This window comes from Thermobia domestica, chromosome 1 (assembly GCF_964235325.1).
Source record: "Thermobia domestica chromosome 1, izTheDome1.hap1.1, whole genome shotgun sequence".
Taxonomy (NCBI): Eukaryota; Metazoa; Arthropoda; class Insecta; order Zygentoma; family Lepismatidae; genus Thermobia; species Thermobia domestica.
Window position 1 is genome coordinate 234,760,427 of NC_137454.1, and position 25,746 is coordinate 234,786,172.

General features: G+C 35.1%; 1 protein-coding gene across 2 annotated transcripts in view; it reads right to left on the bottom strand.

Annotated features, from left to right (window-relative positions):
* LOC145694670 (uncharacterized) overlaps positions 1-25,746 on the bottom strand; it is an 87,551-nt gene that overhangs the window by 53,045 nt on the left and 8,760 nt on the right. Inside the window, exon 1 of one of the 2 annotated variants that reach the window (XM_081771154.1) lies at positions 7,390-7,628. The exons of the other annotated variant lie outside the window; for it this stretch is intronic. The gene's annotated coding sequence lies outside the window, so the exon portion shown is untranslated. Of the gene's footprint in view, positions 1-7,389; positions 7,629-25,746 lie in introns of those variants that run through there. 2 annotated transcript variants of the gene reach the window in all.

Below are 25,746 nucleotides of genomic sequence, written 5' to 3' on the forward strand. Positions count from 1 at the left end.
CTCATATTTTCATTCAATAACACATAGTTTCCACTAAAAGAAAAAAGCAAACACGATAAAAAAAAAGAACAAATTTAATTCACAAATAAGTAAAATGGAATTTTCAGGAGAGTAAATTTTATTATTATTATTTTTATCTGGGAACTCCTCCCCCCCCCCCCCAGATTCTCCGCTAAGCGTAAGTGGTATTCCATACTCCGAGATACTTTCGTTGTGAAGTATGAGATCACTCTCACTGATTTTCAAAACTAGACTCCCTTGTCCATGGCAGATTTAGAACCCAACCAGTAGGAGTAACTCTTGAGCCTACAAGCACACGGATGTCATATTTCATGGAAATTATATTCATTTTAAGGTGTCTTAAAGTATTATTTTAAAGTTAGAGGGTGAATTGACTCCTTTTTTTCCGCGAGATCAATTCCGAAAATATTCCTCACCGGAAAGCTTTAACGAAGACTACATGCCATGACTCATAAAATTTGGGTAATATTTAGGAAAGATCTGTTAACGTTTCTTTGTTTTAGAAAAAAAAAGTTAATTCACCCATGTCTCTAATTGTAACCCAGCAGTGTACCCTATCGAGGAGCCTCTAATAAAGAATACATCATATTTAGTGAAAATAATGAAATCGTTAAGGATGTTATGATTGTACATTTTATACCTAATTAACTTCAATCCCAAGCAACAGGGATAATTGTTAAATTTCAAGTGCCATCTTCCATAAATGTATGATACCCTTTACTCCGAAGCTTATTGTTGATCATGTATTTTAAAATGATCACATTCACATTTATATGCATGACCGGTTTCAATCCCAAGAACCGGATGATTGTGATAGTCTCAAGAAAATATACACCACATTGCAGCAAAATCGAAAAACAACTTTTTTTAATCAATATATTCCCGAATTATTTTTCGTCGAGGATTTCGATGATATTTATAAATATTAATTAGTTAGTGTCAATAATTGCTAAAATGGTGAAAATTTGCTTGATATTTCTAATCAGTGCATCTGTATGGGTGTGGGTCGAAATCGACCCCCTGGGAATTTTTTGTGGCTAATACTCTGGGTCGTTTTCGACCCCGTGCGAAGATATATATAGGTGGGTCGAAAACAACCCCATGGGAATATATGGGTAAGATGCAAAGTTAGATGCAAAATTTCTTTTTTAGAAAATCATATTATACACGTATATTGAAATTTACAGATTGAAATTGTATTAACTATTTCTTATCTTTGTATTATAGATTTCAATAGAAAGTCTTAAAGAAAATATGAGCCATATTGCTTGAAAAACGTTATTATTATTTTGTTTTTACGAAATTTATTTTGGAAAATTGTCTTGTTATTACATTATGCGTATGTACAAAATTCCAAGTTGAGATAGACTTTATTTCCTCTTATCGTCATGGATTTCAACCACAAGCAATATTCTTAACTCTGAAACAAAATGCATAAAAAAGAAACGAAATCCTTCAGTTTAACGTCCCACGTGACGCTAGTATGTCCTTTAAGCTAAAGCAGTGAAGAATGGTAGAACAATTGATAGAATGAGAATGTGGGAGGAAACGGGAATATCCCGGACACAATAAACTTACTTGTCGAGGATCGAAGCAGAGACCCTACTGACCAGAAGTAAGCGCACTACGAAAGTTATCGTGAAGGAGACAGACAATAAGACTCACAATTGCATGTTGAGCCAAATTGTATAAGTTCTCTTCAACAACATATAAAAAAGATAAGTATATTCATATTTAATTTATCTAGTTATTTTATTTTCCTTTTAATGTTAATTCTTGGTTTCTTGAACTTTAGATGACTTTTGGCTGATACGCAATTTAAATATATACGTTAAATTTTAAGTATAGTACATATTTATAGATTTACGCCTTGACGATATGATCCCAACACTGACTTCAGAAGATTTTTCTGGTTTTCCTGATACACAACAATCTAATAATTCATCATTAGTGTTGCCTGAGAAACGAGACAGAATTTTCTTGAAATACAACACAGGACAGAGGTCTTTCAATGAAAATAAGTACACTTTCCGAGACAATGCATCACTTTGACTGGACCTTCTTGAGATGAGACAGCATTAAATCTGGTCTCGTAGGTAATCCTACTCGTCAGTGATCCTCATGATCTCATAGTTGAAAATATCTTAATCTTACGTCAAATTGAACCATTGACCACCACAGAAATCTAGCATGAATTAGCTACAAACTTAATTTAAACAAAACAAACTAGAAATATAAATCATTGAACAAAGCAACGTTTATTTATTTATTTTCAAATAATAAATGTGTAACACTTTCGCCAACTAACTGAATATATTGGCTTCATTAGACATCATGATTTAAGTCTCATGAAGCTAATATGTTCAGTTAGTGTGCGAAAGTGTTACACATTATTATTTTTTAAAATAAATATTGTTTTGTTCAATAATTTGTATTCCTAGCTTAAGTTATTTAGGATAGCAAAGCTAATATGAACCAATTAGTTATTAATTTAAACGAGATCTTGTTTTTAAAAAAAATCCTTACAGCCATATGTAACAAACGAATTTTAGTTTCGTGGTGCTGCATTAAAAGTAAAAAAATATTGTAATTTTTAGCCATGCATACGACTGAAATGCTTGGGGGCCGCGGTGGCTCAGTGGTAGAGCGTTCACCTCTGGTGCATGGGGTCCCGGGTTCAAACCCTGCTCCTGCCAATTGAACTTTGTGGTGGACAAACACCGTGTGCGTGGGTTTTCTCGGGGTTCTCCCGTTTCCTCCCACTTTCTTCATTCCACCATTTCATTCATTTCTCATAATCACCGTCTCCTTTAGCCTAACCGGCATAACCGTGGGACGTAAAACTCAAAGATTTCATTTCATTTCATTTACGACTGAAATGCTTATTATTATTTTACTTGTCGATATTAATATATTAGCTTCTCTATCTGTAAAAGTGTGTCACCTTTACAAGAACTTCAAATATTTGTTGCTTGGGTCTCACGTTAAATGGTGGGTCCATGTTTCTCATATCCTTTATGAGTTATTAATGTCACAAAGAAATGAACCAAAACGCCAAATTAGAACTGATATTATATTCTTATTTCGTTCATCCATTCATCGAATCAATAGAAAGTAAGAGTGAATAACGTCATAACAAAAAGAAACAGTATATTCCTTAATGAATGGGTGGTCACTATGAACCCAATTCAGTTACTTTACTTTTCAATTGAATTTTGAATTGATCTCATTTTCGGCTTAGCGTTCCTCTCAGCAGCGAGGTTATATGAGACGTGGACGTACAGCTTAATGTGAGACAAGAACCACATGAGCTCTTGCTAGAAATCTAACCCAGGTCTCCCACGGTAAAGGCTCATACACTAACCGATTAGCCACGAGGAAGCTCACTTTCTAATTAAAATACATGGAAAAGTTTTTTTTTTTTTTTTAACATTATAAGAGCTGTAAGTTACATCTGAACACAAAATCTTTTAAGTTCTGAAAGGAGCTTCAGATATATGTATAAAAAAAAAAAAAAAAAAAAAAAAACTAACAAAAGCTGACTTGATTGCCTTGTGCATTGTGCGCGCTTTATCTGGTAGTATTCTTGTAAAGTCCTGAAAGTCCTGAGTTTTTAGCGAGCAGAAAAACATATATAAAGGTTGACTAGGGATGTGAATTGAGATTTATCTCCTACTAGCTGAAATGTAAGCTCTTCGTAGTAAGAATAGATTTATTGGAAAATATTTGAACTTTTCCCCTCAACACCACTTAGGATGGTTAATTGAATGGAAATGGATTTATGGAAACCCATTTTGTCTTAGCACTAACTATGTTCAATAATTGATTTCAAACTGTGCAGCCCTTATTCTGTACGAAAAATTTTACTCCTGCACCGTCCTCTAAGTAGGGGCGGATCCAGGGGGCGATCCGGGCCATTGCTTCCCCAGAAGAAGATACTTTCTTATTTTATATATAAATAAAAACCATCCCAGAGTTTGGAGGTCTTAAAAGTATCTCTAAGTAGTAGTATTACAACATATAGCAGCATTACAACATACCGCTTCCCCCAGAAGTCCGTCCTGGATCCGCCCCTGCTCTTAAGACATGCATTTCAATCAAAGTGTAGTGATAAATATACCGTTTAACCCAAGTACTGCGTTCAAAAATCTTCAAAATCTTTCAGTTCAACGTCCCACGTTTATGCCTCTTAGGCTAAGGGAGATGAATGATTTAGGCAAGTGAATGAAGATGGAATAATTGATGGAATGAGAAAGTGGCAGTGCCTCGAGAAAACCCACGGACACGATGTTGTCCACCAGCACTGACCAGGATCGAACTAGGGACCCCACGCACAAGAGGTAAGCGCTAAATCACTGAGCCACTATGTCTCCATATACTTAAACATCAATTTTAAACGATTCAAGCGTGTTTTTACTTTCGTCATTTTATGAGTAGGAAGCGAAAAGTTAAAATATTATAGAAATTGACTCCTCCTTAGAACTTTAGTTTTGGAAATGCTGATACACGTGTCTAAATGAAAAGTTTATAGAGAGAGTTTGATTTTCCTGACTTGATGGGCTCGTAAGATATTGTTTTTCTAGCATAAATTTTTGAAGCTCATTCTTCCCTTTTAGGATACATTTCAATCAAAGTAACCGAAATAAATCAGTTCGAGAAAGGTACTACATAAGATTATTTATTTGTTTATTTATTGACAGAGCTAACATATTTTTATATACTTTGTTCTACATATGGAGCAAATTTATCATCGTTCTGTTATATATATACACACACACTGGTGTATTAGTATACAAACTTTTCCCCCATGTCTATTCTGTCTATCAATACAAAAATTGGCACATATATTTTCTATCTCCTTAGTATTTTTAGAGATACATTTGGATTGTGTGATTTTACCCAGAGCCACTCCAGAAGGGTCCAAAGTTGATGGGAGGGATTTCTGGAGGAATTTTCCCGACATTCTTACAATTTTCCCTGTTCAAGTACGTTATGGACAACAATACATAGCACCTCTTTGAAGCTTGTTTCATGCTGAACAGAGTGAACTATAAACCATGACTTTCCAATGAACAGTGTTGATGCAATAGCTATTATACTGCGAGTCTACGATTTTCTTTATGCTAACAGGGTTAATGGGCCCCAGGGGCTTATTCCGTTGTCCATGGCACCTAATATTTTGTGCATGAACATATGTTTGTTATGTTTATCGAATGGACTAGGTTTGATTCGGATATCCGGATGGCACGTTCATGTCCGTTCCTTGTGAGACAATTAATCGAAAATTGTTTTTAATTTAACAGTATACGATAAATGTTAATAAATAAATAAATCAGCAACATTTATTAGTATATCCTATGGATTACTTCTAATCGCTTTTTTATTCTTGTCTAGAAAGTTAAGCATTTTATATGCCACTAAGTAAGATTCCGCTGCGAGATATGCTTGGAAACATATTCACATTTCTATAATCTATGCATGAGCTACCAATAGCTTGGAAAGTATTGAAACGTAAATATTCCTATAGAAATAACCTGAAAATATGCTTCTGTTATGTAAGCCAGGCGTCCACCTAGAAATTTTTGTTGGGTTATCCAAGCTTTGTTGGAGGAAGTCCAATACTACAAGCCACAGTACTGCATCTATGCAGTATTGAATGTGTATTATTCTGTATCCAATAAGTAATTGAAAAATACTTCCACCTATATTTTCGGAAACGAAAATGATAGAACTAGACTGTTTTTTTTTTTTTTTTTTTTTTTGTATGAGAAAGAGTATAGATGAAGTGTAAAATCAAATATTCTTGCTACATAAATCATTTCTCTGTTAAACAAGTATAGTTTAATTTTTTAAAAAAAGTATAGCAATACTATCCATGGTTTTGATTTGGATATTGTAGTAAAATAAACACTGACCAAATGTCAACCAACACTGTATTTTAAACAATTATGTGTAACGGTTTCGGATACCTAACATATCCTTCATCAGAAACGAAAATGATAGAACTAGACTGTTTTTTTTTTTTTTTTGTATGAGAAAGAGTATAGATGAAGTGTAAAATCAAATATTCTTGCTACATAAATCATTTCTCTGTTAAACAAGTATAGTTTAATTTTTTAAAAAAAGTATAGCAATACTATCCATGGTTTTGATTTGGATATTGTAGTAAAATAAACACTGACCAAATGTCAACCAACACTGTATTTTAAACAATTATGTGTAACGGTTTCGGATACCTAACATATCCTTCATCAGAAACCATCAGACAGTGTCTGATGAAGGATATGTTAGATATCCGAAACTGTAACACATTATAGTTTAAAATACAGTGTGGCTTGAAGCTTTGGTCAGTGTTTCTTTCGCTACAAGAAAAAAAGTAGTTAAGAAGTTGTGGGTGGTGATCCGGATCCGATAGGCCTCCCCCTGTAGGCGCGTTCCTGATTCAAGCAAATATACTCGGATTCGGAGTAGCCAAGTTAATTTCTCGGGGAGGGCACGAGCTCTTCAGCGTCCTAGATTGTTACCCGTGGCAGTAACTAATGTCAATGTAAGAATTTAACACAATTTTGGTCTACATGTTACTTCATTTGTTTGGAATACTAAGGGCTTACGGCAGATGTGCACCCAGAAATTTTTGTTGGGAGAGACCTAAGCATTAGGGGCAGGAAGTCCAATACTGGAAGCCTATGTAGTATTGAACGGGTATTATTCTGCACCCGAAAAGACGCTAAGTGATTTAAAATATTTCCGCCTATATTTTTTTTTTTTTAGATAAAAATAGAACTAGATTGTTTCTATAAGAGAAAGAGTTGATTTTGAGTTTAATGTTCCTTTCAAGAGCGAAGCTATTTATATAGTACGGATGAAGTGTAAGATCAAACGTTCTTGCCGCAGCAATCATTTGTGGGAAAGTTTACAAATATATGTTTAGTTAGGGAGCTTTGGGGGAGGAATCCTGACCCGGTGGACCCCCCTCCCGCGGGTGCGGCCCTGGCTTATGGACAGATTCACACTCACTCTCATGCAAAGCTACACTCACTCGCACATTTACTCAGTCATTCACACATTCGCGATATTCACTGAAGTCCACAAGAGAATGAAACTATCACAGTCCTTTTTTTCTGCAGTGATTAATTCTAGTAGCTTGAGTCGAAGATTCGTCCTTTCTGTATTCACGCTATGCACTTCTTTAAAACACTGGACGCTTTTCGTATAGTCTCATACGCTACACCATAACACAAAAATCCGTATTTGATAACACAATAGTATCACTATTTGTACACTATTTCAAAAATTAAGATTTTTTTAATATATCCAAACCACAGACTAGATAAAAGAAAATTACACTGATTTGATCTATTCACTTACTGGATCGAGTGGAAGATTAGTTTATGTGAAACCGGCAACACCTGGTCAACTGTTTTGTTCAACTGTTACATAGGGTTGTACAGCATACAAAAGTAAACTAATTGCATATATGAAATTATTTGTCAGACGAACTCTAATATATCGTTCTCACTTGTTACAATCACAAACTGAAATTTCTCATGTGTGCAGCTGGGAAGACCATTTTATACCGGGACGTCACGATCCCTTGCTAAAGTGTGCCACCAACGATGGATCATGGATTCGTTTTCCTTGCCTGCGCGAGCAAACAGGTGACTTCGTGGAATTCCGAAAACGAAGAAGAAAATAAAGAAAAATTAATTTCTGCGTGTCTGCGTGATAGGAACTGAAAGTTATCATCAACATGCTTTTCAAAGAGAGAAGGAAAAAATGTGTTTAAGACGGCTGTTTAATTATAGTGGCATGTTCGCATTTTCACTTCTGTTGCTTTGATGAAGACGACATGAATAGTTGGTATATGCTTCATTTTTTATTTTTTTAAAAAAATCCTTTCAGAGAAGTGTCGTTTGATGGAAATACAATATGAGAGAATTACAGTGCGTCGTGCGTGAAGAAAAAAAAAACGCGTTTTTAACATTTCAAGGTCGTTGTAGATCAAGAAGAAGTGATGAGCTTTATTTAACACTTGCATGCGCTTTGAGTTTTAACGGAATGTTTACCACGTTGTTTCCCTCACTTGCACCACCAAATAATGCATAACTTATGAGGAAGGTCATGTTCACGTTTTGTTTTCAATGAGATTTCATTCAGGCTTTCTTCCGAAAAAAAAAATGTCCGTGAGGTCAACATCAAAATCTGAGAAGGCTGCACTGGGGCATTTTTTTTTTGGAATGTCGGCAGTAGCAATTTAGTTGTTCTTAGTCACAGAGAGCAGTTGGCCAAATCTGAGGGAACTGTTTGCCGAATTACATGTAGAAGTGACATTCTTCTATATCATAATATGTGGTTTATTCAAATCGGTGGGGTGTAGTTTAGCGTAAAATAATCAAGTTTCCGGATATTTTTATGTGAACAAATTTTGGAACTTACTCCTGTGAAATATATTTCAATAATATTTCACCTTTTTATAGTTCGTCGTAGCCAATATAAGTCGCTATATGTTTGAAATCTGTGGTTATAATAGTGGTTTGAGTATTCTGATAAGTTATTTTTCTTTGTACTGGCAACTCTTCATTTTGAGTATTGTTTGCTAGGAAACGTCTGCCAAAATCACCACGGTTCATGATGTAATGATGGTAGTTAAATTCACTAAGCTGACCTTCTATTTGCATACTACATTTGCATTATGTTTAGGTCGGATGGACAATACTAAAACAAATGGTCAAAAAAATCCCAGCATGAATTGTTTGACTGTTACCAAACACAAGAATTCAATTCTCGAACAGTAGCGAACACCTGTTCCATTTTGTTATCAGAGTTTGATATGAAAACTAATTTTGTCAATGCCACAAAGAAGTTCCTTATCATTGAAAGTGGAAACAACTTTTAAAAAAATAACAGATGTAGAAGGAAAATCAAGAAATAAAGATAAAACAGCGAGTTGCACTGGAATTGAAAACTGATATATTGAGACTGAAGGTTGATATTGAATTCTATAAAAAGGATTACCATCTTTCCTCTGCAAGTGTGTTTCCTTTGTCTTTCACTAACATAATAGATCATTATTTAGGAAAAAAGAAATAGACACAAAGAGATTGTATTTGTGATATTTAGGCCTTTCTGAGTGCGAGTGCACTTTCCCTCCCCTTCGTTGTCCATGATGGGATACCATACTTAAAATCATGTTTTTAAGATTTGTTCATGGGGCGGAAAATGTTGTCATCACATGGGGCGGCAAATTGCCTATAGCTGACCCTTATTGTGTATCGAATCTAGGCCTCGTGCAGCAAAGATACGCGCAGTAGCTACTAGACCAACGTGCTGGGAGGGAAACAATATGATAATACAATGTCTCCAAAGCGATATTTTTTATGTACGGTCATTAGCACCCTGCAGTAGTGATGTTAAAACTCGCGAAACTCAATTAATATTTAGAGCTCCTCCGTGGCTAAGCGGTTAGCGTACGCATCTTTGACGTGGAAGACCCGGGTTCGATTCCCGGCGGGAGCTCATGTGGTTCGGATTCCACGTTAATCAGTAGGTTCACGTCTCATATAGCCTCGCTGCTGAAAGGGACGCTAAACTAAAATCAACTCAACTCAATTAATATTAGTGAACGCATGTTCGAAGGAATGATATACTTCTGGAGGATAGCGAGCTCCATCCTCTTACAAACGCAATTACGTCATGAGTGCGAGATCAAGCTAGTGCGAATCTAAGTTAGCACGAGCCTCACTGAGATTAGAAACCGAGAGCTCCATTGCGGTTAAGGAGCCTAAGAGCACCCAAACCCAAGTGAACCCTGATTGTAAAATAATCATATGTGCTCTCCAGATGACCACGCGAATCTTTCACTACGTCTTATCCGATTTTAGATACACATATGTACATATAGCTATGTAGTTCTTTCATCAGGAAATGTTATCCTAGTATCTTATAAATTATTTCTTGTGGGATGCATTGCATTCCCGGGTAAGTTGGTGCATATTCACTTTCGAAGGGTTTAATCGTAAAAAGTATAAATACGTACCATGTCCGGACATAATATGCTGTACGCGGTGGCTCAGTGGTAGAGCGTTCACTCCTGGTGCATGGGGTCTTCGGTTCGATCCCAGCTCTCGTCAAGTGAACTTTCTGGTGGACAAACACCATGTGCGTAGGTTTTCTTGGGGTTCTTCCGTTTTCTCCCACTTTATTCATTAAATTTATTTCTCATTATCACCGTCTCCTTTAAGCCTAGCCGGCATAACCGTGGGAAGTAAAATTTAAGTTTTCATTTCATAATAGAATATGCGGTTAAAACTACAGTGCAATAAACACGAACCAGCCTATAGTAGGTGGCTACTAAACGACAAGAATTTTATCTAAGTGGATCAGAGCAGGGGAAGCTGGTGAGTCCGCGCGGTAGAACAGGAGTGCGTCCGTAGGGGACGGGCGCGTCAGCGACGGTGCGTATACGCAGAAATGAGGATGTTACACAAAAAAGAAATAATACAATTTTTTCTGCATATTTTATAAACCTCTTGTCGCTATGAGAAGAAATTAAAGAGTTGCCTTGCACTGGAACATTCCCTTCACATAGCATTTGAGTTCATGATGGCTTCCTTATGCAGTATTATATTATTTCACAGAAAGGTCTACGTGAAGACAAAGAAGTTAGCGGAAGACTGTAGAGCATGGAAGCTTCTTAGTTGCGGCAACTGACCTGCCAATAATGGCAAAATATTTACGATGATGATGATAATATGCAATAAAGGGTGGCTCAGAAGTCTATACTGTTTAATTGTGAATAACTCTCAAATGGATTAACGGAAACGTCTCTCTCTTTTTTTTTGGTAGTGTTATAGTTTAATGTTATGTTATTCCATTGCATCCTAATAATGGTTTAATTTCTTTTTTGTGTAGGTGGCATAAATGAAGGAAGAAGGGAAGATGGTCTTGCGGTGATATTTGAAGTACGAAGTAATCAGTGTGAGATGCAACGACAATTTTGGAATGAATTTGGCACACAACCACTGACATGTTTAAAAAAAGCTCGAAGAAGAAATCAGACTGTCTCTTTTTTACAGTTACATAGAAGTGTACCGAGACAATTGTGTGGATTTGTATATCGAATAAACAGACAAACAAACGAACATTCACCTTCATATATATAACATTCTTTGTCCATCATGCTTTCTATTTTGCTTAGTATAGTCCAACTGCTATAGCAGTCTTAGCAACTATAGCTACAACAACATAAGTTGTTTCGTAGCCAAATGCAAAAATCAGTAGCTAGCATCTAGCATGAGCCATTGAAATATATATATATATATATATATATATATATATATATATATATATATATATATATATATATATATATATATATATATATATATATATACTAGCAGAACCTGCGCATCATTCGCACATGAGCATAATTCTTCTCATTCCTCACAACATATGTACATGTTTCTTTACAGACACAAGTGAAAGATGTCTTAATAAAAAAAATCGGCAAGGGGTATCATAAAGGGGAGATTTTTTCGATTATCTTTTCTCAATATCTCGCACCGTTTGCAAGATTTGAGCCTACTTCCGGTTGGAATTTCTAATTCATGTATGACCAGTGTTTTCTTTCTTCTTGCATGCAGTAATAAGCAAATACATTACATATACAATTAATTATAATGTCAGTTATATATGGTGTTCATTGGGCAAAACACTCAAAAAATAAAGATTTTTCTTAGGCTCGAGAAATGGTTATCCTTCCTTTTTCATTATTATTTGGCCATAAAACAAACGCCTGAGACATATACAACCCCAATATACAACAATGTGGTGTTCGAATGTATGACGCATAGGATATGATGCTTTAGTTCTTTTTTTTTTCAACGCTTCCAGTGTACCCTAAAAAAATGTAATAAAGATATAATGGCCATGCTTTTAAATATTCAATTAGAACTGCAAAATTTCCAATCGATCAGTGAAAACGTCATCTTTCTAGAGCCTGTAGTTTTCGAGATCTCATTGTCGAAAGGATTGACCACAAACATATAAACGTCCTCAACTATAGTTTAAAAGAACTCGGAAGATGGAAGCACAATTCACATGCATTGATTTTAGAGAAGGCTTATTAAAATACACAGGCTTTGAACAATAATTTTATATCATAAACTTCATGAAAAAGATAGACTACTTAAGTGCAAATACTTAAAATGTTTGTCTGGAAATCACAAATAACCGTAAATGATAGATATGAAAGCTAAAGTTATAGGTTGGAGCTCAGGCACTTTTAATCTCACGCTACGGATTACGCAGTTCCTAAATGTGCCAGCAAATTGTCTAGACCTCGTTTACCAGCACGCGTTCTCGATCTTTTCCGGCGCTCACACTAGTATTTAACAGTTTCGTCGCACAAATGACCATCGATTTCTTCTTCTGCATCGTCAATTCCAACGAATACAGAGCTACATAGTAGCCTGCAAACGACTAGACTGGCGTGTCTCCTGTAATGCTTTGCGCCAAGAAACAAATCCCACTAAATTCTGGAATACTTTTAAACGTCTCACATTTCAGAAACAAGGCCCACAATACCCCATCATATGTGCTGGCCAAGTACCAACGACGGATACAGAAAAGGCAACTGCTTTCGCTACATATCTTAAGGGAGTCTTCACTCCACACACTACACCTTTGTTCACTTGTCCTACAGACACCCATATCTCACACGCTGGTTCTCTAATGCAGCCATCATTTCAACCTGATTTCAACTACTACCTTTATCCCACAAATCAGCTCACGGCTCGAATAACATCAGATGATATTACAGCTGTTCTAAAATGCTGTCGCAACACAGCTCCGGGAGCAGACTCAATTACGTATCGTCAACTGCTTAAGGCACCTGTAGCGTTTCTAGTCTTACTTGCTTCTTTATATACAACTATTTTATATACAGGCTATTTTCCAACTAGATGGAAACTTTCTAAAATTGTGGTCTTTCTAAAACCTCGCAAAGATCCAACTGCTGTGTCATCCTACAGACCCATTAGCCTTACTAACGTGTTTAGCAAGACACTAGAACGCCTTATGGTAAAACGGTTACATCACTACCTACAAATCACGAACAAACTACCAACTACTCAAGCTGGATTCCGTCCATTCTATAGCACTACTGACTAATTACTGAAACTTTCTACACTACCTGTGGACCATTCTAATAAGCGTTTACCATCGGTTTTGATCTTCTTTAATATTGAACGAGCGTTTGATACGGTTTGACATGAGGGGTTAATTTATAAACTCAAACGTCTGCTTCCTCACAGCTATGTCCGATTAATAGTCAATTTTCTACATCAGCGCCAGGCTTTCGTTCAGATCAACATGGCAAAGTAGTACATCTTTCAACTCCGTGCCGGTGTGCCCCAAGGATCTGTGTTATCTCCTCTATTATAAATTCTTTATGTAGCCGACATGCCTCAAACTCAGCCCCCACTATATGCCTTACAATTTTCGGATGATACCGCTTATATAGCATTGGGCTTTTCTGTTGATTGCATTAATCAACTCCTACAACCAGCTTTGGACAAACTAGTTACATGGTGCCCGAAATGGAAGCTCAAGCTGAATTCAACTAAGGCTCAAATGACTCTCTTTGGGCTCAAACGCAATAAATACTGTAACAGTCGCAATCCGGAACGTCTACATCTAACTCTTTTTGACTCTCCAATCCCAATTCAAAACAATCTCAAATGTCTGGGTGTAATATTCGACAAACATCTTACTTGGAAGCCTCATCTGAAACAATTGGAAGCTAATATCCGGCGCCGTTTGAACCTTTTACGAAACCTTAAAGGCACCACGTGGGGTCTTAATACAAAACTTCTACTGCTAACATATAAAGTCTTTGTACGCCCAGCAATCACGTATGGACATCTAGCCTGGTTATCAGCAGCACCAACTTTCTATGAGCGTCTGAAAGTTCTCGAAAGACACGCCTTACGTCTGGCCTACTCTCTCGCTTTCGATATTCCTACTGCTGAAATATATCGTCGTACTCAATTTCCAACCATTTTTCCACACCTCTACCATCTACGCCAACGCTACATAGCGTCACGAATCCAATTGGCACATCCCATCGTCCATGAGCTGTTAGACCAAGTTCCTGCTGTATCACGCTATGCCTACCCACCGCTGGATCATCTCTTACCAATATACGAATGCACCGATGCCAGAGATCAATATAATCCTGACAGCCGTATCTACCACCGAAATCCACATATACACTGCTCATAACCTCCGAAGCCTTTTAACACAATAGCCAACTCTGACATATCCTTGATTTTGCTATTAGTTCCCTACTTTAATCCACATTATTATATAGCCTGAAATCATTCTCCATGTCACGCAAATCAAAAAATTTGAAAATATCTCTGGCCACAGAGAAGGTGTTGCCTTCTACGGCCCGCCCGAAAAAGCACTTTTAAATGCTATTTTAGCATTTTAATATATATATATATATATATATATATATATATATATATATATATATATATATATATATATATATATATATATGCATTGAATTAATTATTTGCCCGACACCGGAAGATTAACATGACTTCTGGAAGTCCGAAGTCCTGTCATCTCTGAATACCGAGTACGTTAATCTCTATTAATAAAAGGAATCTAAGAAGTACGACTTCCTTTAGAGAATTAATAGAACAAAATACAAATAAGAAATTATATTTGTCAATTTCTGTAGCAGTTAACTTTTTCTTATTCTTTTATTTTATTTCATTAATATTTCGTATATTGTTATTTTATAATTTAGTATGTTTTAACTTTGTATGTATATCCTTTAATATATTGGATACACCCAATATATTAAATATTCTTCTTTCTTTGAATAAATTATATATACCTACGTATATATATTGTATATATGAACCACGAAGGAGTAAACTTACCTTTCATTACAGTTAAATCACCCCTCTTATCCCCGGCAGTAGGAATTGTGACAAAGTTTTAAATATGATGTTGTATCAAAATTGAATAGACAATTACACAACTTATCGGAAAACTAAAAAAAAACTAAAAATAAAAATAAATGCACGAGAGAAGGTGATCTTATTTCCTCATTCTTACAGATATTTAATCCATGCTTTGGGTGCGATTATGAGGCCTTACAAAAAATGTGCTCCAAATTTATTCAAAATCGAATATACTTTTTATGAAAATTATCATGAAATTTACCTACCTACCTAATTAACTCTATGCCCTATGGAACCCGGAGGTTCAATGCTGCACCAAAGCTCTCCACTGACTTCTATCCTTAGCCAATTGGATCCGCCTTCTACTTTGTATTCCTATCTCTGCGAGATCCATCTTAATATTGTCCTCCCACCTGCGCCTACGTCTTCCTAATGGTCATTTTCCGAATGGTCTTCCAGTGAAGACTTTGATAGCGTTTCTACTTTCTTCCATTCTCGCTACATGACCTGCCCACCTAAAACTCCTAGACTTGATGACCCTAATAATGTTGGGTAAACCGTATAAATTATGTAGTTCCTCGTTATGAAGTTTCCGCCATTCCCCATTCCCGTTTCTCTTGGATCCGAATATTCGTCTCAGGATCCTGTTCTCAAATACTTTTAGTCTATGTTCTTCCTTCAGAGTAAGCGACCTGTTTTGCAACCATACAGAACAACAGGCACGATTATCGTTTTATATATTTTAAGCTTAAAATTCCTCGACGGAATTCGCGAAAACAAGAGATTTTGAACCGAATAATAACACGAATTCCCTGCTTTCAGTCGACATTTAATTTCTTCGTGAATATGATTTCCGTCTGTTAAGCTTGATCCTGGAATACAAAGTAGAAACCGGATCTAATTAGCTAAGGATAGAAGTCAGTGGAGAGCTTTTGTGTACGCGGCATTGAACCTCTGGGTTCCATAGGCCATAGTCAGTTAGTTAGTTGGTTAGTTAATCTTGATCCTAGATATTTGAAAGTATTCACTTTATCAAAAGTATTAATTAATATTTTAACGTATCCATAATTTGCCGTATTACAGTCCCGACGCACTTCCATGTGTTTACTTTTATCTCCATTTACTTCTAAACCCACGTCCCTGCAAGCGTTTAATAAGATCTCTGATTTTTTTCTATTGTTTTCATATCATCCCCTATTAAATTTACATCATCAGCATAGAAGGTGGTTCGTAAATTCCAATTTTGTAATCTTCGAAATAATTCAAACGTTTTATCACTTTCTTAGCTGATTTTTAATATTCAACCATGAGAAGCGTACATAATCAACTTTTTTGCATATTTAACAAGATGTCTACATACCTACACACACTTATTTACTATGTTTCCATAGCAACAACTCTTTTTTTCTAGTTAACGATTACAAAATAATCTCTCGATATCTCTATGTGTCTTTCTTTTCTTTATATGTAATACTGCTCAAATAATTCGCCTCTGATCCCTTTCTTATAAGCTGGCATAGATTGCAAATTCTAATATATACAACGTTATCGTTGTAGATGTCGTCCAGACGGGAGTTCCGTAATAGTTTTACTATGAAGGAAAGAACCCTGGGTTGAAGATTATAAAGTACCTACCTTTTGAATAGCCCTCGTATATACTTAACATCATTTTTAATACAAATATTTTACTCTTCCATTTATATATATATAATATATTATAACATTACACATTTGTATATATTTCAATATATATATCAATACTAAGAACGTCGATTTACAATTATCGTCGATGAGGCTATTCAAAAATTAAACCTAACTGATAGTTTCCTTCATGCTCAAACATTAATTACAAACAAAGATCTTTATAATATTAAATGTTAGTAGGATCAGAAGGCAACAAAATTAGAACATATAAACACATTGAGGATTATCATTTAATACATTAATAAACTCTGAAAAATTAAGAGATTCGATATTCATTATTCTTATTCTTTCCATATAATAAGTTGCATCTATTTTATATATTTGTCATTACCTTCATACATTTACATTAAAATTATGATCTTTTATTTTTAAATATTTATAATATTCATATAAGTAATTATGAGAGACCTTACAAAAGACATGAAACAAAAACATCAAACATCAAATAAAATACATAATTCTGGAAATTCAACGATAAAATAACAAAGTTTAATACAATGAACTTTTTTTTATCAATTGGTATTTATATTTGCTTGCGTCATGACCTCAGAAGGAACTAAAGTTTTGACTACATCTAACCACCCATTTCTAGTACTTTCAGTAGGCTGCCATAACTTAATTTCATCAACATTCCGTAGTCCTAAAGTTTTTCCCGTTTTTATATCCACAAGTTCAAATACCTTAGTACTGAATTGTTTAGAGCATAAATAAGGTCCGGCGTACAAATCACAAAATTTTTATATCCTTTTTAATGTAGCGTCACTCTGAGTATGTAATCGTACAAATACCAAATCTTTAGGCTGAATTTTAACTTTTCCCAATTGTTGCTCTTCGATTTTCAAATTTCGAGATTTTAAATTTCTGCACTCTCCGTAAATGGATCGTGCTTACCAGGTGGGAATAATCTATTTCACTGTTATTGTCGAGTCGAATTCCAAAATGTTGTTCAATTGGTGCTACGTAATCTGTACCATTGTGAATATTGGCAGGCGCCACTCCAAGGGTATCAGACACCGAATAGTTTAGAAAATACGTGATTTCAGTCACATATTTGATCCAGTCCTTATGATTATTACGACAACAATGTCGAAACAACATTCCTAGATGTCGATGAATATTCTCCACAACAGAACTGCTGGGGTGATACGGTGTCACGAAATGCACTTTGATACCTGCATTATTCATACCACGTAAGAACAAATGACTCCTAAATTGTCCACCATTGTCACATAATACATGTTCAACAGGACCGCAATGCGGAATGTATACATTTAAAATACGGTTAACTATGTATCAGGTGAAAATATCCATTACAGTAAGCAAAAAGGTTTCGCCAGTGGAAGCTCTTGGAAGTGGTCCGTACAAATCTATGGAGATGAATGAATGTGGTCGTTCAGGTATTATGGACATCATAGGTTTATATATAGAGCGATAGTTGTGCTTGATCCTCATGCACTCTTCACAATCATTAATATAATTTTTAATCTGAGATCTAAATGATTTCCAATAGAACAATTTATTTATAAGAGAATATACCTTCAGATAACCGAAATGTCCAAAGTCATCGTGATAAGCTTTCAATATGTGGGGCACCAATTTAGATGGAACACAAATTTTGATTCGATGTTTAAATTTAAAATCCTTAATTACCAAAACATTGTTCGACATACGATACAGGGTGTTCCAAGAACGAGGGCAATCACATTTATCTGGACATGAAGTCAGATGTTGAATGATCTTAGCATATGGTTCATATTCTCTCTGAGATTTTCGCAATTCGTCGACGGAAATGTTGGAAATTTTTTCTTGTAAAATTTTGAAGACATTTATTGATAATACATGATGGTTTTCACTAGGAAATAATCAGGATAGTGTATCCACAGGCACTTTATCTATTCCCTTTATATGTTAGACTTCGAAATCAAAGGATTGCATTTCTAAGGACCATCTTAACAAACGACTATTGTATCCCTGTATTTTCTTCAAATGGCATAATGAGCTATGGTCAGTAATAACGGTAAAATGGCATCCACTTAAGTAAGGAGCAAATTTTTGCAATGAAAACCGCACCGCCAATAATTCGATTTCCGTGATGGTATATGCCTTTTCCGCATTTTTCAGAGTCCGACTTACACAATGTATCACTGATGGTTCATTAGTATTAATCCCAGGTTACCAAAGTATACCAGAAATGCCTGTAAGTGCTCCATCGCACTGAACAAAAAAGGACGACTATAATCAGGATGGTTTAAACGGATGTTTCTTATTATACAGGTTTTTAAACGTTGAAAGCTTTGTTCTTGTGTCTCTCCCATCGCCATGGTACTCCTTTCTTAGTAATAGAAAACAAAGGTTCGGCAATTTCAGCAAACTTAGGAACAGATCTCCTAAACCAATTAAAAAGACCTAATACCTGCCGAGTTTCTTTTAAATTCGTGGGAATTGGTAGATCTCTAATTGCTTGTACTTTGGAGTCGCTATAGCACACTCCATTGGCGTCAATTAAGTAACCCAAAAACTCTATAGACCTCTGAAAGAATTTAGACTTTTCAATGTTTACTGTTAAACCAAAATTTCCTAATCGTTCGAGAACTAAATCCAGATTTTTCAAATAATCTTTCGGGGTTTTACCCATAATCAAAATATCATCTGCGTAATAAACTACATTATTGCGTAGGTCTGGTTTCAATACTTTATTCAGACAAGATGCTAATGCCGCACTGCCATTAATTAGTCCAAATACTACACGATTGTACTCATACAGCTGACCTTCAAACAAAAAGGCGGTATATCGTTTTGAATCTTCATCTAATAAAACTTGATTATATGCCATGACTAAGTCCAGATTCCCAAACACAGTGTTACCTTGTAATGTACCAAGGATCTCATCTACGAGGGGATATTTCACTTGTTGTAACTTAATGTGAGTTCAGTTTTCTGAGGTCCATTACAATTCTCAGATTTTTTCCATCCTTTTTGGGCACTACATGTAATGGATTGAGATGGATACTCTGGGAAGGTCGTATTATTCCTTGAGCTAACATTTCAGCTATTTGCTTGCGCACATTATCTCTAAAACGGTATGGAATAATATATGGTTTTGTTACGATGGGGTCTTTGGTATCCACTTCTATAGTGTATACGAAATCTTTACAACAGCCTGATTTACGAGAAAATACATTTTTATGTTTATAGAGTATGTCTCTAAATGATGAAGCAACTTCCTCATCAACAAACCTTAATGAATTTAAAATTTCGTCTACACACTTATAAAAGAAATCATCATCTTCCATCATTGGCGGCTCATTTATCATATTAATAACATTATTTTCTTCCAGCTCGTTAAGTTTAATATTAAAAACATTATTTCCAAAAGGCTGACACTGGGATGCAATACTATCTTGAGCAGGAATTAGTTTTTGAATAATCGCATCATCTAATGTTCTTATAGTAAAAGTTTTATTTTCAAAATCCAGTACGGTACGCAGCTGCGTTAAAAAATCTAATGCAATTAATATTTTTTTCATTCAACTCGTTAATAACTAGTATAGGAATCATAATTTTAAAATTTTGTATGCCTATTTCTATTTGAGTTCTACCTAACACTCTTTTCTTGTGTTTACCTATATAATCGACCAATAACAAATTATCTATTTTCTGTAGTCTTGGGTTCGAGTAGTCTTTAGTAATTTCTCGCCAAAAAGCATGTGATAAAAGCGAAACGGTAGCTCCTGTATCAAATAAGGTATGAATAGGAATTTCGTTAACTGTTATATCAATTCTCGCCGTACAGAAGATTTTAAAAATCTTTGTCAATGTTACCTAGATTTACGTCCATATCATCAAATCTCCAAAAACAGTTGGTAACTGGTACATATTGATAAACGACATTTGTATCTAAAAGTTTTAAATTAGTTTCACAGTCAGAAAATTGATTAGAAGTATTCGTTGCTGACATGGGTTTAACCCCTCCCACATCAGCACACTCTAGTTTAATTTACGTTGATTTATAACTTCATTTAATTTACATTGTATCCCACAATCTGTAGTACTTCCTTGGCGATTAGGCACTGTTACCATATTTTGATTCCTACTTACAGAATTCCTGCCATCTGCAAATTGATTTTGTGAAAATCGGCTATAATTATTACTTCTACTGAAATTCCTGTTGCTATTTCTAAAATTCCTAACTCCATTTCTGTGATTAGGTTGCGTTTGATTAACGGTACCATTATAACTATTCATTCTATTATTAAAACTATGGACATTAGAATTATTTTCAGGTTGTATATTTACATTACGGACAGAAGCATATTGTGTCTGATTGCGTCCAAAATTACCCTGACCTCTATCCTGCATTTTATTGTTATTCTGTATTGCCGACTGACTTTCATAATTCTGAATAAGCATAATTAGATGATTAAAGTTAATGCACTGCACCGACATTAACAACTGTTGTAGTCGAAATGGCAATAAGATTCTAATGGAAGCTATAATTCGGGATTCCGGATGATTTGGATTTAGTGATCTTAATTCATTATATGTAGATACTACAAATTCTGTAATACTCCTGTGTAATTTTGGATTGAAATGTTTCGTTCGCAAGACTGCATCTCTATTCGCAATCATAAAATAATTTTCATAATTTGATAGCAGAGCATTCTTGAAGTCAGAATATGTACGAAGATTACCCCTGATAGCTTTGAACCATGTTAAACAGGGTGGTAATAATATATGCGGCAATAATTTTAAAAACTGAGACTCATCTACACCCATGAGCTCACATTCATCCTGAAATTTTTCAAGAAATGCCCCAGCGGGTATATCCTACGGCACACCACTAAATTTTGTAAGTAATTTAACTTCGCTGAATCGTAACGGTTTACCTGTATTAGTCTTCATACATCTGTTGGAGTTGTGTTTCCGCCGGGATGTTTGCCTCACTCTTCTTTCTCTATCAGTACTCTCTTCACAGCTGGAAGATTCATTAAGTTCCAAAATTGGTCTGGGATGACGAGTAGGTTCACAACCTGTAGATGTAGGATGCACCACATTCATGTATCCATTGTCCTGAAATACACTTTCGGGAATACATTTCTCCTTGATAAAGTTCACCTCATCTTGCAATATTTTAATGTGGTTGGCGTGAGCGTTTATCGTTGACTCTAGGCCCTCTACTGAATCTTGAACTTCCGTAAATCTTTGTGTTACTTTTTCCATTTTTTCGTCGTACTGTTCAAATTTTTCTACTATCTGTTGGTTCGTTTGACTCAGTTGACGTTGAATAAGATCCCATCTGCTTTCATTACATTGTTCTAACCTCGCTATCTTTTCATCAAAATCCTTAGCTAGCTGGTGTATCTTCTGATCCCACTTTTCATCAAAGTATTGACCTTGTTCCCTAATTTGTTGTGTTATTTCATCACTTTTTCGAACCTGATCATTAATTTGCTCAGACTGGTTCCTAATTTGCTCAGATTGGTTCCTAATTTGCTGAGCTAAGTCTCTTAAAATGTCAGTCAAATTTTCATTAGGATTCATTCCTGGATACACACTCTGATCACCAGTAATGTTACTATCTGTTGCACTCATTGCCATATTTCGGTGTATCACCTTACCGCTTCTCAATATGGTAACACTAATGTCACGTTGAAAGCTTGCCGTTTTTACTATTCTTCAAAACGACACTTTTATATTTCCCAGTGTTGAGGCACCAATTTTAGAAGGTGATTCGTAAATTCCAATTTTGTAATCTTCGAAATAATTCAAACGTTTTATCACTTTCTTAGCTGATTTTTAATATTCAACCATGAGAAGCGTACATAATCAACTTTTTGCATATTTAACAAGATGTCTACATACCTACACGCACTTATTTACTATGTTTCCATAGCAACAACTTTTTTTTCTAGTTAACGATTACAAAATAATCTCTCGATATCTCTGTGTCTTTCTTTTCTTTATATGTAATACTGCTCAAATAATTCGCCTCTGATCCCTTATTTATTTATTTATTTATTTATTTATTTATTTATTTATTGTAACAACAACACAACAGGCGTCCTGCCAAATTACAGTGTTTGTTTACATATATGATAAAATATCATTATTTTTACAGAAGAAAAACATACAGAAATTTTTATTGTTTCATTAATTAACTCAGCTCATCATACTACAAATTGTGTTCCTAAACATTTTTTCAGACATATTGAATATGTCTATCATTTCACACTTTTATTCAATATTATTGTAGTGAGAGCTCATTCTCCATAAAGGGGATTTATACAGGATGTCAGTGCGTGCTTTCTTACAGTACATGGTACAACTATTGCTTAACCTCGTTCTAGACGTCGGAACATGCAGAAATATATTAGAACTTAGTTCTATGCAATTAATTTTATTATTTATTATTTTATGTAGAAAAACTAAATCATTAACATACCTACGTTGCTCTAATGTCGGTATATTGAAATTGTTTGTTAGTTCTGGGTATGATATGTATGCTGGGTACATTCCAGTTTTTTATACATTAGTAATCTCAAAAACTTACACTGCACTCTTTCAATCATCTGGCACAGATTGCAAATACTATATACAACGTTATCGTTGTAAGCATATGCCATAATCTGGTGAATACCATTCAGCTCTAGGCCCTGGTTGCTACATTTGATTTTTCTTATAGCGTATTCCAAAACAAAGTTGAATAATAACGGCGACAAGGCATCTCCTTGTTTCAGGCCGTTTTTGACGTGAAAGCTCGTGGATAAAAATTTTCCTACCCGGACTTTACTTTGGGATTCATTTAAACATATCTTAATTAATCTAATTAGCTTTCTCGGTATTCCAAGCTGTGTAAGAACGTTGTATAATGTTTCTATCCTAACCGAGTCTTAAGCCTTTCTAAAATCAATAAGTAGTTGATGTATCGGGGTATTGTATTCCCGCTTCTTTTCGAGTATTTGTCGAATGGTAAATATTTGGTCGATAGTTGAGCGATTTCGTCTAAATCTGCAATGATAATCTCCAATAATTTCATCTGCGTATTGAGTCAATCTTGCTAATAGAATATTTCAAAAGGTTTTTATAAGATGTTGACAGAAGAGAAATGCCTCGATAATTATTACAGTCAGTTTTATCGCCTTTCTTGTGAATTGGAACAATGATTGATTCTTTCCACTCTTGTGGCAATTCTTCCTTGTTCCAGATAAGGAGAATGTGTTTGTGTATCTTGTTCTACAATTTTTCGCCTCCGGCTAAAATTAACTCAGCCGGAATTTCGTCTACACCCGGAGATTTGTGTTTCCTTAATTTCTTTATAGCGGTTTCTAATTCTATTCGGTTGGGTTCTGGAATATACGTTTCTGCTGTATGTATCTCCTTTTTTCCACGCACATTAGTTTTTGGCTGCATGTTCAGCAAATCGTCAAAGAATTCTTTCCATCTATTTAAGATGCTATCCGTATCACTGAGAACTGTTCCATCATCTTCTTTTACTGTATAAGCACGAGGTTCATTGCCTTTCTTAAATTCGTTGATTCCTTATACATGTCTCGAATGTTTTATTAACTTCAAGTTCCTTAACTTTAGCTTTCAAAAAATCACGTTTCTTTGTTCTGAAAGTTTTGGAAGTTTCCCACCTGATGTCTGCGAAATTGTGTATAGTTATTTCTTTCGGATTTTGTAGCCAGCGTAATTTTGCCTGTTTTCTCTTCTCTGCTAGTTTTATGCATTCCTGGTCGAACCATGGTTTGTTCCTACGTATTTCCGCGTGTCCCAGTTTCTCTTTTGCTGAAATGTTATCTCGAATGTTAATGTCATGCTATCTCGAATTTCAATCCAAGTATCCTCAACACTGGTGCACTCCGAATCTTCTAAAGCCGAGAATCTATTCGAAATTTCAATCTGGTATTCCTCTCTTACCTGCCTCTCTTCTAATTTATTTAAATTAAATCTCTCTCTTTTCAGATATTGAATATTTCCTTTATTCAACGATAATCTCTTTCTTATTATCGCTGCTACCAGGTCAGTGTCACAATAAGCCCCTCTAAATGACCGGACATCAATTATGCTAGATTGCCTTCTTCTATCTACTAAAACGTGAACAATTTGATTATGTGTTTTTCCGTCTGGTGAAGTGCTACCTATATTTTTTACCATGAAACTTACCACGAAACTTACCTACCATGAAACTTACCTATATTTTTTAAAAGAATGGATTAAAGCACAATGTAAATTTAATTAACCCCTTCATATTGGCAAATTTCAACTTCAAGAAGTGTGAATAATATGGAATTCGCAACGAAAATATAAGCCATGTTTACTTTAAAGTAGAATAATTCTGAAATAAGTTAACGAAGAAAATAAGTTTCTTATCTTGTTTGTAACGTCCCAGGATTAAGCCCTGAGGCTAAGAGATGCGATTATGACAATAATGAATGAAATTGTAGAATAAGGAAATTTGACAACCTCAACAAAACTTACGTACATGGTGTTTGTCCACAACAAAAACCATTTAGCGTGAGGTTAAGAATCAAATCAGGGACCGTTAACACTAGAATGGAGCGCTGCGATTGTAGGAAAATTAGTGACGGGAAACTAGGCGATGGGAATGATAGCAAAATTAGGTGACAGAAAATAGCGGAAAATTAGGCAACTGAAAATTAGGTAACATAAAATGTAGCTAAAAATTTGGAGGGAGAAAATTACTTAATATACAGTACTAAATTGATGAAAATTGGATGACAAACTATTTTTAGGCACTTCGAAATCAGATTTAACTCTCGAACCCATTCATAAACCGAGCAGAAAATTTAAGTGTTAGGAATGTAAATCACAATTATGAAGTTACTTCTTAATATTTTATGATTAACAGAATTTGCTGCTCTTTGGCTGTTAAATGAATATATAAAGTAACCAAGAAAGTTGTGTTGCTTTTTCACCCAACACCTTCGAACGTCGATATGTCACTTAAGACGTACCTGGAAGATAAAAAATAGTTCCGGTTAGCATTGCCAACCTTCTGTCAACGTTCTGAAAGGAT